Genomic DNA, 14385 nt, shown 5'->3' on the forward strand with positions numbered 1-14385 from the left:
GCTCTATGCTGGCAGACTCTAGTTTGGAGCTACCTGAAGGTCAGAGAACTGTTAGGGCCCTGCTGTTTCCGGCTGTTTTGCCATGAGGAAACACGTGGTTTATCGTCACTAGGGACTCCTCACTCTCTGATCCTACCTGACAGCATCTGCCTCCTACCAATAACAATAATGGCAGCTATGGAGAGAGATGTGCTTATGAAATCTTTCTTCATAACTGTCGTCTCAACTCACTGACCACCAGTCCCTACTGGCTCAGACATGTCCACATTCCTCCTGTAGACACCAGGCTCGTGAGTGATTTTTTTTCTGCCTAAGAATCTGAGACTGGAGATGGAGGGAGACACGAAGACGAGAAGCAGCTAGTGGATAGAGCAGGGTCTGGGAGTCACGGGATCTGTGTTCTAATGCTGGCTCTGTCACTTGTCCGCTGCGTGACCTTGGGCAATGAATTAATATTATTTATTGGGTGCTTACTGTGTGAAAACCAGTATACTAAGTGCTAAGGAGAGTATGCTATAACAGTTGGTTTACACGTTCCTTGCACACAACGAGTTTACAGTTCAGGGGGGGATTTCTGTTTCTCAATTAACTCATATGCAGAATCAAGACTGTGAGTACCTATGTGGGACATGGACTGTGTCCAATTTGATCATACAGGTGTTTTATGGTATTTATTAAGCAATGCATTTTGTATTTGGTATCTATATTTATATATGGTATTTGCCCGGCACTGTACTAAGCACTGGGGTAGACACAAGCTACTCAGGTTGGACAAAGTCCATGTCCCACATGGGGCTTACAGTCTTCATTCCCATTTTACATATGAGGTAAAAGACTTCAAGATCATTGTGCCTTTGGACATTTGATAGTTGTACCACCTTCGATCCCGCATCATTTATGTACATTTCAATGTTTTACAAATTCTTGGTTTCATTCATATTAATGTCTGTCTCCCCCTCTAGATTATTAGCTCATTAAAGGCAGGGAACATGTCTGCTAATTCTGTTGTACTTTCCCAAGTACTTAGTACAGCACTATGCAAATAATCTTGTCTTATGCCATCGATTCATTTATGACCCATAGCATCACCACGGCCACACCTCTCCCAGAACTCCTCACTCTCCATCTGCAATCATTCTGATAGTGTATTCATATAATTTTCTTGGCAAAAATATGGAAGTATTGCCTCCTTCTGCACAGTAAACCTGAGTCTCTGCCCTCAGTGTTATCCCATTCCGCTGCTGCCGAGCATGGGTGAGCTTTGATTTAAGGCAGATTGCCTTCCACTCGCTAGCCACTGCCCAAGCTAGGAATGGAATAGGTATGCCTCTGCTTGACTCTCCCTCCTGTAGCCGAGACTGGTAGAGTACTGTAAACTCTCCAGGTGCGACCCTGAGCGGTGCTGGACAAAGTAATCTCTCATAAATTCCGTTAATTGATTTATCAATCGATTAACTTCTTTTTCCCCCTCTGGACGGTGAGCCCGTTGTGGACAGGGATTGTCTTTGTTGCTGAATTGTACTTTACAAGTGCTTGATGCAGTGCTCTGCACACAGTAAGTGTTCAATAAATACGATTAATGAATGAACGAATGTTAAATTGTTACATTGCATTTTCTCAAAAGTGCTCACTACATATTATTGACTGACTGGGCGACCCAGCAAGTGTTCATTGCGTACCATTAATTGGTTCAGGGTTAATGCATCTCTGTAATAGATGGTAGAAGAATGAATCAGATAACATAAGACATGATCCTCCTTTTCCAGTACTTCACTACTCATAATAACTGTGGCATTCGTTAAACATTTACAATATGCCAAGCAGACTACTAAGCATATGGGGTAGGTATAGACATGGGGCTCACAGTTTAAGTAGGATGGAGAACAGGTATTGAGTCCCCAGTTTGAGGATGTAGGAACTGAGGTGGAGAGAAGTTAAGTGATTTAACTTTAACTTACCACACAAAGATGAGGCTCCATGAGGATGACCTTCCACTGGGATAAATGACAAGAGTACGTTGCTTGCTGTGGGGTAATCCAGGTCAAGTCAAGACATGTCCTAGGCTAGGGCCATTCTTTCATTCATTCATTCAATTAATCATATTTATTGAGCACTTACTGGGTGCAGAGCACTGTACTAAGCACTTGGGAAGTACAAATCGGCAACATATAGAGATGGTCTCTACCCAACAACGGGCTCACAGTATAGAACAGGGAGACAGACAAAAAACAAAACTAAACAAGTAGAGAGGTGTCAATGCCACCATAATATATAAATAGAATTATAGCAATATGCACATCATTAATACAATAGAGTAATAAATATGTACAAATATACACAAGTGTTGTTGGGAGGGGAAGGAAGTTTGGCAGAGGGAGGGGGTGGGGGCGATGGGGAGGGTAAGAGGAGCAGAGGAAAAGCAGGGCTCAGTCTGGGAAAGTCTCCTGGAGGAGGTGAGCTCTCAGTACGGCTTTGAAGGGAGGAAGTGAGCTAGTGTGGTGGATGTGTGTAGGGAAGAAGGCATTAGGGGTAAGACGTTGGCCAGGGGTCGACAGCAGGACAGAAGAGAACTAGGCTTAGTGAGGAGGTGAGCAGCAGAGTGTGAGTGCTGGGCTATAGAATCACAGAAGGGAGGTGAGGTAGGAGGGGGCAATGTGACGGGGAGCTTTGAAGCCAATAGTGAGAAGGTTTTGCTTCATGTGAACGTTGACAGGCAACCATTGGAGATTTTTGAGGAGGGGAATGACATGACTTTTTGTATAAAGGTAATCCGGGCAGTGAAGTATAGACTGAAGCAGGGAGAGACAGAAGGAAGAGAGATCAGAAAGGAGGCCGATGCAGTAATCCAGTCGGGATAGGATGAGAGATTGTACTAACAAGGTAGCAGTTTGGATGGAGAGGAAAGTGAGGATCTTGGCGATGTTGTGGAGGTGAGATCAGCAGGTTTTGGTGACGGATTTTGGATATGTGGGGTGAATGAGAGAGTGGAGTCAAGGACGACACCAAGGTTGCGGGTTTGTGAGCCGGGAAGGATGGTAGGACCATCCACAGCGATGTGAAAGTCAGGAAGAAAACAAGGTTTAGGAGGGAAGATAGGAACTCAGTCTTGGACATGTAATCATTCCATGGCTACTCCACAATTCTGGTTTAAAGTCACTCTTACTGATTTGAGAAACAGTTTGGCTTAGTGGAAAGAGCAAGGGCTTGCGAGTGAGGTCGTTGGTTCTAATCCCGGCTCCCCAACTTGCCTGCTCTGTGACTTGGGCAACTCACTTAACTTCTCTGTGCTTCAGTTACCTCATCTGTAAAATGGGGATTAAGACTATGTGAGACAAACTGTTTACCTTGTATATACCCCAGTGCTTAGAACAGGACTTGACACGTAGCAAGCGCTTAACAAATACCATCATTACTGTTTACTGTTACTGAGCACCAAGCACTGTATTGAGCACTCAGAAGAGAAAAATACAATTGAGTTGTTAGACACATTCCCTGTCCACAGGGAGCTTATAGTTTCAAAGAGGAGGCAGACATTGAAATAAATTCCAGATAGGACAAATTTCAGGGGATAAGGATAGATACATGAGCGTTGTGGGGCTGAGGATGGGTTGAATTCCTGTATCTATCGTTGTACATATCTGTAATTTATTTATTTAAATTAATATCTGTCTCTCTCCCACCACCACCACTCCGACTGTAAGCTGGTTGTGGACAGTGAATGTGTCAATTTATTGTTGCATTTTATTATCCTAATCAGTCAGTACAGTGCTCTGCACACAGTTAGAATAATAATAATAATAATAATAATAATAATACTATTTGTTAAGTGCTTACTATGTGTAAAGCACTGTTCTAAGCGCTGGGGAGGTTACAAGGTGATCGGGTTGTCCCATGTGGGTCTCAAAGTCTTAATCCCCATTTTCCAGATGAGGGAACCGGGGCCCAGAGAATAATAATAATGATGGTATTTGTTAAGCGCTTACCATGTGCAAGGCACTGTTCCAAGCACCGGGGAGGCCACAAGGTGATCAGGTCGTCCCACGTGAGGCTCACAATCTTAATCACCATTTTAGAGATGAGGGAACTGAGGCCCAGAGAATAATAATAATAATGATGGTATTTGTTAAGCGCTTACTATGTGCAAAGTAAGTGTTCAATGAATATGATTGAATGCATGAATGAATGATATCGCCTAGGATACAGGCTTGTGAGACAGGAAGAATGGTGGTGCCATCTACAGTGATGGGAATGTCAGGAGGAGGACCGGGTTTGGGAGGGAAGATACGGAGTTCTGTTTTGGACATGTTAACCTCGAGGTAATGGGAGATCATCCAGGTAGAGCCATCTTGAAGGGAGGAGGAAATGGGAACCTGCATAGAGGGAGGGAGATCAGGGCTGGAAATGTAGATTTGGGTGTCATTTGCATAAGGGCGGTATTTGAAGCCATGGGAGGGAATGAGTTCTCCAGGAGAGTGGGTGTAGATGGAGGATAGAAGGGGACCCAGAACTGAACCTAGAGGGACGCTCATAGGTAGGAGGGAGGAGGCAGAGGAGAAGCCCGTGAAGGAGACTGAGAATGAGCAACCTGAGAGATAAGAGGAGAACCAGGAGGGGACATTGTTAGTGAACCTGAGGTAATGTGTCCAGGAGATGGGGGTGGTTAACGGTGTCGAAAACAACGAAGAGGTTGAGGAGTATTAAGATGGAGTAGAGATCATTGGATTTGGCAAGTAGAAGATCATTGGTGACCTTTGAGAAGGTGGTTTTTGTGGAGTGAAGGGAATGGAAGGCAGGTTGGAGGGGTTAAGGAGACACTTGGAAGAGAGGAATTTGAGATAGATGTGTTGATGGTGAGCACGGGCCTGGGATTCAGAAGAAACTGGGTTCTAATTATGGCTCCATCATTTGTCTGCTTTATGACCTTAGGCAAATCACATCTCTTCTCTGGACCAACGTTTCCTCATCTGTAAAATGGGGATTAAGTCTCTGAGGCCCATATGGGACATGGACTTTGTATCTATCCCATTGTTTAGTATAGTGCCTGGCACATAACAAGTTCTTAACAAATACCATTAAAAAATAATTAGTGCTTAGTCTGTGAAGGCCTTTTTGGAAGGGGTGGGAGTTTTAAGATGACTTTAAAGCAGGGGAGAGTGGTAGTCTGTCGGATATAAAGGTAGAGGGTGTTCCAGGCCATAAAGAGGACGTGGAAAAGGAATGAACTACAGTGAGTAGTTTTTTTTGTTTTTGTTTTTATTTTGTTTTTTATGGTACTTGTTAAGCCCTTACTATGGGCCAGGCATTGATCTAAGTGCTGGAGTAAATACTAGGTGTTCAGGTTGGACACACTCCATGTCGCACATGGTGCTCACAGTCTTAATCCAAATTTTACAAATGAGGTAACTGACACACATGTAAATTAAGTGATTTCCTCCAGGTCACACAGCAAACAAGTTGCAGACTCAGGACTAGAACCCAGGACCTTTTGACTCCCGGACCCGCCTCTAATGCAACTTTCGATGGAGACACAAAATGTGCATGTTGGGTTGTAATAGATCAGCAAGGAAAGGTAGGAGGGGTAGAGCTGTTGGAGTGCCAATGGCAAGTAGATTTTAATAACTCATGACCTCTGACTCCCAAGACCACGCTTTTTCCACTAAGCCACGCTGGTATGGATAGGCAACCACATAAGGAGTGGGGAGATTTTGACATTTCTGTTATGTAGAAAAACAATGCAGTAAGTGAAGTGAAGTATGAACTTGAAGAAGAGACAGGAGGCATGGAGGTCAGCAAGGAGGCTGATACAGTAATTTAATCAATCAATCAATCAATCAATCGTATTTATTCAGCGCTTACTGTGTGCAGAGCACTATACTAAGCGCTTGGGAAGTACAAGCTGGCAACATATAGAGACAGTCCCTACCCAACAGTGGGCTCACAGTCTAGAAGGGAGAGACAGAGAACAAAACCAAACATACTAACAAAATAAAATAAATAGAATAGATAGGTACAAGTAAAATAAATAAATAAATAGAGTAATAAATATGTACAAACATACATACATATATACAGGTGCTGTGGGGAAGGGAAGGAGGTAAGATGCGGGGGATGGAGAGGGGGACGAGGGGGAGAGGAAAGAAGGGGCTCAGTCTGGGAAGGCCTCCTGGAGGAGATGAGCTCTCAGTAGGGACTTGAAGGGAGGAAGAGAGCTAACTTGGCGGATGGGCAGAAGGAGGGCATTCCAGGCCCGGGAGAGGACGTGGGCCGGGGGTCGATGGCGGGACAGGAAGGCTGAGTAGGTGAGAATGAGGTTGTCGTTAATGTAACTTGTTGATAACAAGGGCCTTTTTCCCGGGGTGGGGGGGGGGGGGAGTCAGTCAGGACCGGACCGGGAAGGGGGGTTGGGGGGCAGTATAAGGAAGGTCGCTTAAGTGGGTGGGGGTGGAAGCAGGGGGAGTCTATGGCGGCGCTCGGAGGAGAGGAGCCTTCCGGGAGCAGCGGGGGACACGCGGTGTGATGTCGGGCGGGCCTCTTGGGAACGGAGTCCCGGGCGTCTATGGCGGGCCTCTCTGGCGCCCTGAGGAGAGGATCCACTTTTCCTAAGTGGGATAGGAAAAGTGCTTGGATCAATGTAGTAGCAGATTATTCAAAGAGGGAAGGGCAAATTCTACAGATGCTGTGAAGGTAGAGCTACAGGATTTGATGACAGATTGAATATGTGGTTAGAATGAAGGAGATGAGTCTTGAATAACATCAAGGTTGTGGGTATATGAGACAGGGACGATGGTGATCTTGCCTAAGGTGATGAGAAAGTCTGGGTTAGAGTTTTGGGGGGAAGATTGAGGTACACTGTTTGGGACAAAATGAGAAGCTGCGTGGCCTAATGGAAAGAGCATGGTACTGGGAGTTAGAGGACCTGGGTTCTAATTCTGGTTCTGCCACTGGTGTTGATACTGGCCAAGTCATTTTACTTTTCTGTGCCTCTCTTTCCTCATCTGCAAAATAGGAATTAAATCCTACTTCCTAGACTGTGATCCCCATATGGAATAAGGACTCTGTCCAACCTGATTATTTTGTATCTATTTCAGCACTTACAACAGTGATTGGCATGTAGCAAGTGCTTAACAAATGCAATAATTATTGCTATTATTATCATTATTATTATTACTAGGAAGAAATTCTATGCCTACAGTTTGTAGACTGCCAGCTCGTTGTGGGTAGGGGTCATGTCTGTCAACTCTACGTGGCTTAGTGGAAAGAGCACGGGCTTGGGAGTCAGAGTTTGTAGGTTCTAATCTCGGCTCCACCACTTGTCTGCTGTGTGACTTTGGGCAAGCATCTTAACTTCTCTATGACTCAGTTATCTCATCTGTAAAATGGGAATTAAGCTTGTGAGGTCCATGTGGGACAATCTGATATCTTTGTATCTACCCCAGCGCTTAGTACATGCTTAGCACATAGTAAGCGCTTAACAAATACCATTATTATTTTCATTATTATTCTCCCAAATGCGTCGAACAGTTCTCTGCAACAGTACTCACTCAGTAATTCTGATAGACTGAGGGATAGTTGGAATTGCTTTGACCCTGTGTACTGGGTTCTGTTGGGTTCTGGGTTCTGTCCGATTTTTCCTAGTGACCATTGCACAGTATCTCTGACTTTACATATTCTGTTCTTCTTTAGACTCTACCTACAAACCCTGAGAAGTGAGAATGCTGACTTTCTCCAATGATGTGGTCCAGGGCATCTGCTTTCTCTTCTAGACCATAGTGGGGGTTATGGGAAACTCCCTCCTCTCCTCATTACTCTCCACGTTTCCACGATTCTCCTGGAACCCAGGTCGAGGCCCACGGACCTGTGCATTGTCCACCTAGCCCTGGTCCACACCTCAATTCTCCTTACTAGAGTGGTCACTGTGTCAGCATCAGCTCGGTGTCTGCGGCTTCTGCAGATGGACGTCTGATGTTAGACGTTAACCTGTTTGTATTGGGTGACCAGAGGTTCCTCCATGTGCAGCACCGGTCTCCCGAGTATGGCCCAGCCATGATCATCAGCCCCAGTTCCTCTCTTTTGGCCCAGCTCAAAGGCAGGGTCAGAAAGAATATCCTCCCAATCTTTACCCTCCTGTGCCTCCTCAACTGGATCGTGGGCATCAATTTCCTGTTCAACATAGTTTCATCTCACAACGTGACCATCCACGAGCCCAGATTCAGTTAGGACTACTGTTCTATCAAGTCCGACTGCATCCTCGTAGGTCTGTTCCTTTCGTTATGGCACTCTACAACGTCCTCTCCTCGGGAATCATGGGAAGTTCCTGTGGCTACATGGTCCTCCTACTCTTAGACACAGCCAGAAGGTCCCGCATCTAAACGGCCAGCGCCCTCTTCCTCGGAAATCCCAGGAGATGATAGCAACCCTGACTATCCTGTTGCTGGTCAGCTGCTTCATGGCCTTCTACTGCACAGACTTCACACTGTCACTGTTTCTGGGAAGTTCCCTCAGAAACAACATCACCTTCCTGAATATGAATATGTTTGTGGTCAGCGGTTATGCCACTGTCAGCTCCTTCTTGATGATAAGCAGTAACTCCAAGCTTGCCAAGTTCTGGGAGGCCCACTTGAGGAAGACAAGGTTCCATCTCCATGAGGAACCTATATCCTACCCAGTTTCGTCTTTTATACTGAGGGATCCATCCTGCGGTAGCAGCATGGCCTAGTGGAGAGAGCATGCACCTGGAAGTCAGAGGGACCTGGGTTCTAATCCCAGCTCTGCCACTTGACTGCTGTGTGGTCTTGGGCAAGTCACTTAACTTCTCTGTGCCTCAGTTACCTCATCTTTGAAATAGGGAGTGAAACTGTGAGCCCCATGTGGGACATGGAGTGTGTCCAACTGGATTAATTTGTACCTACCCCAGGATTTAGTACAGTACCTATAGTAAGCACTTTACAAATACCATTAAAAAGAAACAGCGCCCACCGCAGTCTGCAACTCAAATTTAGGACTTTCAGATTACAAGATGAACGCACTGTCTCCAGTGATAAGGGAGCTATGGGCTGTGCTACAGTGCAGAATTAAGAAGGAGTGAGTGAGCTCAAGGGATCGAATAGAGGGGGACAGAGTCAGAGGACTTGAGTTCTAATCCCTGCTTTGTCACTTGTCTGCTGTGTGATCTTGGACAAACCATTTCAATTCTCTAAGCCTCAGTTTCATCAACTGTAAAATTCAATAGAGTGTGAACTCCCTGTGGGGCAGGGATTGTGTTCGACACGATTAACTTGTATATAACCCAATGTTTGGAACAGTGCTTGACACATAGTAAGTGCTTAACAAGTACAATTTTAATAAAGTTTTGGAGCAGAAAGGATCGGTGAAGTAAGGATGGTGTTCTTGGGAATGGAATTCTGAGGCTGCTTGTTGTGCCATTTCTATATGTCCCTCCATAGAGGAGTGTAATTCTCTTTATATGAAGGTCTGAAGCCCTTGCACCTTTTAAATTTAGATGATTTCTTTGTCCCTAATTATTTCATCCAACAACCCCTCTGATCCCTCCAAATCTCCCCTACCACCAAATTCCTATAATCATCATCATCATCATCATCATCTTCATCATCACAGCATTTCCAACCCTGAAAGAAGTCTGAGGAAATAATATTTGTCAAGTACTCACCACCTATTAGATTCAAGTTCATCAGGTCCCTCATGGGTCTCCCATTCTAAGTAAGAGGGAGCGAGGTATTGATTTCCCCTTTTACAGATGAGGGAACTGAGGCCCAGAGAAGTAAAGTGGCTTCTTCAAGGTCACACAGCAGACAGGTGATGGAGCTGGTACTAGAATCGGGGTCCTCTCTGAAGCTCAGGCTCCTTCTACTAGGCTATGCTGCTTCTCGAGACTAGAACAATAGCCACTGGAGAGTGAAAGGTAAAAGGATTCATTAAGGGAGGAGTAGAAGAGTAAGTGTTTTCGAGAGGTGAAATGGTTTGGGGTCCAAGGTATGGGTCAAGGGGTTTGACGTTACAAGCATCAGGGAGACCAGTTCTTATCAATCAGTTATATTTCATTGAGTGCTTATTTTGTGCAGTGCACTGCACTAAGAACGTGTAAAACTACAGTACCAGAGAGTTTGTAAACACATTCTCTGCCTGCAATGAGCTTACAGTCTGCAGAAATTAGTTAATCAATCAATGGTATTTATTGAGTGCTTACTATGTGCATAGCACTGTACCAAGCACTTGGGGGAGTACAAGAGTAGAGTAGATGCAATCACCACCCACAAAGATCTTACAATCTAGAGGGGGAGATGGGCGTTGAAATAAATTTCTAATAGGGGAAATAGTCAGTCAATCATTAATTAAGTAATCTCTCAATCAACTGTCTAAAAATCCCCAACAAAAATAATCAGTCAACGGTACTTACTGAGCACTTACTGTGTTCCAACCACTGTACCAAGTGTTCGAAAAAGTACAGTACAACAGAGTTGATAGACATGATCCCTGCTAACAAAGAGTTTATAATCTGGAGGACAGCTGGGCAGGAAGAGGAAAGGGAATGGGAACAGGATAATGTATGAGGAAAGGGAGATAGACTCTTTTGCCAACAAAGTAGTAGGGGAGATATGTCAATTCGTCTCACCTTGGGGCAAGATAATTTTCAGCTCTCAGGACTGGTGATTGACCTATTTCAGAAAAACTGGTCATTTTCTGTTAGAGCCCATTTTCTGTTAGAGAACCATTATGAGAAGGAGCACGATGTAGTCGATAGAGCACGGGATGGGGAGTTAGAAGGTCATGGGTTCCAATCCCAGCTCTGCCACCTGTTTACTGTGGGACCTTGGGCAAGTCCCTTCCCTTCTCTGTGCCTCAGTTACCTCATCTGTAAAATGGGGATTGAGAATGTGAGACCCAAGTGGGACAGGGATTATGTCCAAACCGATCTGCTTGTATCCACCCCGTCGCCTAATACAGTGCATGGCACACAGTAAGCGCTTAACAAGTACCAGAGTTATTATTATTATTCCAGGCATAACATCCTCCCTAGAGCAGCTTTCATAGCCTGATTCCTCAAGCTACAGATGACAGGGTTCAGAGCCGGGGGTACCATGGAATAGAAAACGGACAGAAACAAGTCTCGACCTGATGGACAATTGGAGGATGGAATTAGATATTCAGAAACACCTGTGGAGATGAAGAAAGTCACGACGATGAGATGGGGCAGGCAGGTGGAGAAAGGTTTGGACCTGCCCTCTGCTGACGGCATCCTCAGTACGGCTGAGAAGATGCAGATGTACGAGGTGGCTATGTATGCAAAACAGACGGCGAAGTAACTATCAGACAGGACAATGAGTGAATATGCATGTATTTTTCCCTGGGGACCAGAGAGCTTCAGAAGCTGGGGCACGTCACAGAAGAACTGGTGGATTACGTTGGGCCCAGAGAAAGGTTCAGAGAAGGTGGCAGTCATATGCTCGAGGCCGGAGACGACCCCGCCGAGACAGGAGGCGCTGCCATCTTCCCACAAACCCATCTGTTCATGACGACCTCATAGTGTAGGGGGTAACAGATGGCAGCGTAGCGGTCATAGGACATCACTGTGAGCAGGGCCTCAGAAACAACAGCCGAAACAAAGAAAAACACTTGCAGTATGCAGCCCTTGAAAGAAATGGAGTTGTTGTTGGTCACTGAATTGAAGAAAAATTTGGGGACGGTGACGAAGATGTGGCAGAGGTCGAGGACGGACAGGTTCCTGAGGAAGAAGTACATGTAGGTGTGGAGGCGCCGGTCGAGGGTGGTGACGGCGATGATGAGGAGATTCCCTGTAGGGCCGCCAGGTAGACCAGGAGAAACAGCGTGTCATGGACCAGCTGCAGCTCTCGGACCTCTGAGAAACCCAGAAGCAGGAATTCCATCACCGCCATGCCATTGGCCATTTGAGTGAAAGGAAAGTTTGTAGGAAACTTCCGCTTGGTGACATAACAAGAACACATGTTTATTTAATGCCTGAAAACAGTTGTGACAAAGGTCCCCATGTGCACAAAAATTGCAAGACAGCACAGGAGTTTTTGACTACGTTTGCCTCTCAATTGCCCCCTTCCCATAACTCTCCTGATTAACAAGTTATTTTTCTTGGTCTCCTAGAATGTAATACCTCTGATCTCAGATTCCTAGCACTAATAATTATAATAATAATTGTGGTATTTGTGAAGTGCTTGTATGTGTCAAGCACAATCTTAGCGCTGGTGTAGCTTCAAGATAATCAGGTCCCACCTGGAGCTCAAAGTCTAGGAGAGAGAACAACAGATATTTGAATCCCCATTTTGGGATTGAGGGAACTGAGGCACAGGGAAATTAAGTGACTTGTCCGAGGTCACAGAACAGGCAATTGGTGTAACAGGATTAGAACCCAGCTTCTCTGACTCCCAGGCCCATGCTTTTTCCAATAGGCCATTCTGCTTGGTCCAGACATTACCACGTACTGAAAAGGAGCATGGAAAGATATCACTATTCCAGCTCAATATTCACAAAATAGAACTTCCTCCATTTAGCTCCAAGAACTTTTTTTTCTTTGCTGTAGGCCTAGAAAACCTACTTACTTCTGGTACAGTTAAGTACTAGTTTTAACGTAATAACAAAATACCTCCTGATACTAGTAGTTGATGCCTAGGATATCTAGTACAGTGCCTCAGAGGTTAGTACAGTGCCTGGCACAAAGTAAGCACTTAACAAATGTCATTATTATCCATTAGGCATTACCTTCTTTTGGGCCTGGTGAATGCTGGTTTTGTCTACCTCAATACACCTATAACGAGTTGTGAGAGTCATACAGCTAGCCCCACTTGTAGATAAAGTGGGAAGGAGGAACTGTGGAAGTTGCTAAAAGAAGACAAGCATTCCTCCCGACCTTTCCCTGAATCAAGCAGTCATTGGTATTTATTGATTGCTTACTGTGTGAAGAGTGTGGTACTAAGCAATTGAGGGAGTAACACCAATAACTGGGAAATTTGTAGAGTGTTTACGATATTCCAGGCACTGCACTGAGTGCTGGAGTAAATGCAACAAAATCAGATTCTAACACAGTACGACCTGATTGTTTTTTGCATTTGGTAAGTGCTTACTACATGCCAGGAACTGTACTTGGGTAGATGCAAAATTGGTCCATGTCTCCCATGGGGTTCACATTCTTAATCCCTATTTTACAGATGACTTAACTGAGGCACAGAGGAGTGAAGTGATTTGCTGTGCCAAGGTGAACACAGGGTACCCATCATCTCAGAGTCAAATGCTATCTCGTGACTGCCCGAGCCATTAAGGCAGAACTCAGAAGTGCGGTTGGAATACCGGCCCCACAACCAAAACAGCTAGATTGACAGCCCAAGCCAGGAATTCATTCATTCAATCGTATTTATTGAGCGCTTACTGCGTGCAGAGTACTGTACTAAGCGCTTGGGAAGTAAAAGTTGGCAACATATAGTGACGGTCCCTACCCAACAGCGGGCTCCCAGAAGGTGTCCCTTGCCCCCGTGCCAATCAAATTAAGTATGGAGGAAAGGGGGAGGGCGGAGATTGGATAAACTGAAGCAGGAAGCTGGTGTAGCCTAGGAGCACACGTGATGAATACCTGCAGCCTCTGACCTTTTGTGCAGCAGATCAAGATTTTTAGCAACCGGCTGTGGGTCACCTCTGCCCAGAGTTTGGGATGCCAGCTCCGCCTGCACCAAGTGAGGAGCTGTGGGGTGGGTGAGTGTCTCGCTAACGCTTGTGGGGATGGAAGCCAGGTGCTTTACCACGGGTGGGTAACGCCAAAGTATATTCATCCTAAGTGGGACGTGCACGTGGGTGGGAGCTAACCGCCTCACCACGTGCAAACAAACAATAAATGAATTCTTCCTGGTTGGGACCTGGGTGTTTTACCACGTAATAGTAACATATAATTATATTCCTCCAGGTAGGGAAGCTCTAATATCACTAAATAATCATATTCCTCCCAAAGGATACGTTCATTTCGCCACATCCAAGATAATCAAATAATTCAGTTCATCTTGTAAAGTACATTTGGTATGAAACTCAGCCTTTCGGTCCCTGGTCTCCCTCACCAAACCGATTCCAGAACAAAACCATCCAAAGGCAACGGGTGACACTTGCCCAAGATCACACAGCAGACAAGTGGCAGGGCTGTGATTAGAACCAAGGTCTTTCTGCCTCCCAGGGCCATGCTCTCTCCAATAAACCATGGTGTTTCTCCATTCATTCAATCGTACTTATTGAGCACTTGCTGTGTGCAGAGAACTGTACTAAGCGCTTGGGAAGTACAAATCGGCAACATATAGAAACGGTCCTTATCCAACAACGGGCTCACAGTCTAGCAGTAATGATGACATTTCTTAAGCACTT

At 45.3% G+C, this 14385-nt stretch overlaps 1 non-coding gene across 1 annotated transcript; it reads right to left on the reverse strand.

The window, feature by feature from the left end:
* Positions 1–1264: 1264 nt before the first annotated feature.
* On the reverse strand, positions 1265–1402 carry LOC119922616. The gene has a single exon (XR_005448674.1). It is a non-coding gene; the product is annotated as a small nucleolar RNA SNORA7 (small nucleolar RNA).
* Positions 1403–14385: the final 12983 nt, after the last annotated feature.

The sequence above is a fragment of the Tachyglossus aculeatus genome, unplaced genomic scaffold (assembly GCF_015852505.1).
Source record: "Tachyglossus aculeatus isolate mTacAcu1 unplaced genomic scaffold, mTacAcu1.pri scaffold_114_arrow_ctg1, whole genome shotgun sequence".
Classification (NCBI taxonomy): domain Eukaryota; kingdom Metazoa; phylum Chordata; class Mammalia; order Monotremata; family Tachyglossidae; genus Tachyglossus; species Tachyglossus aculeatus.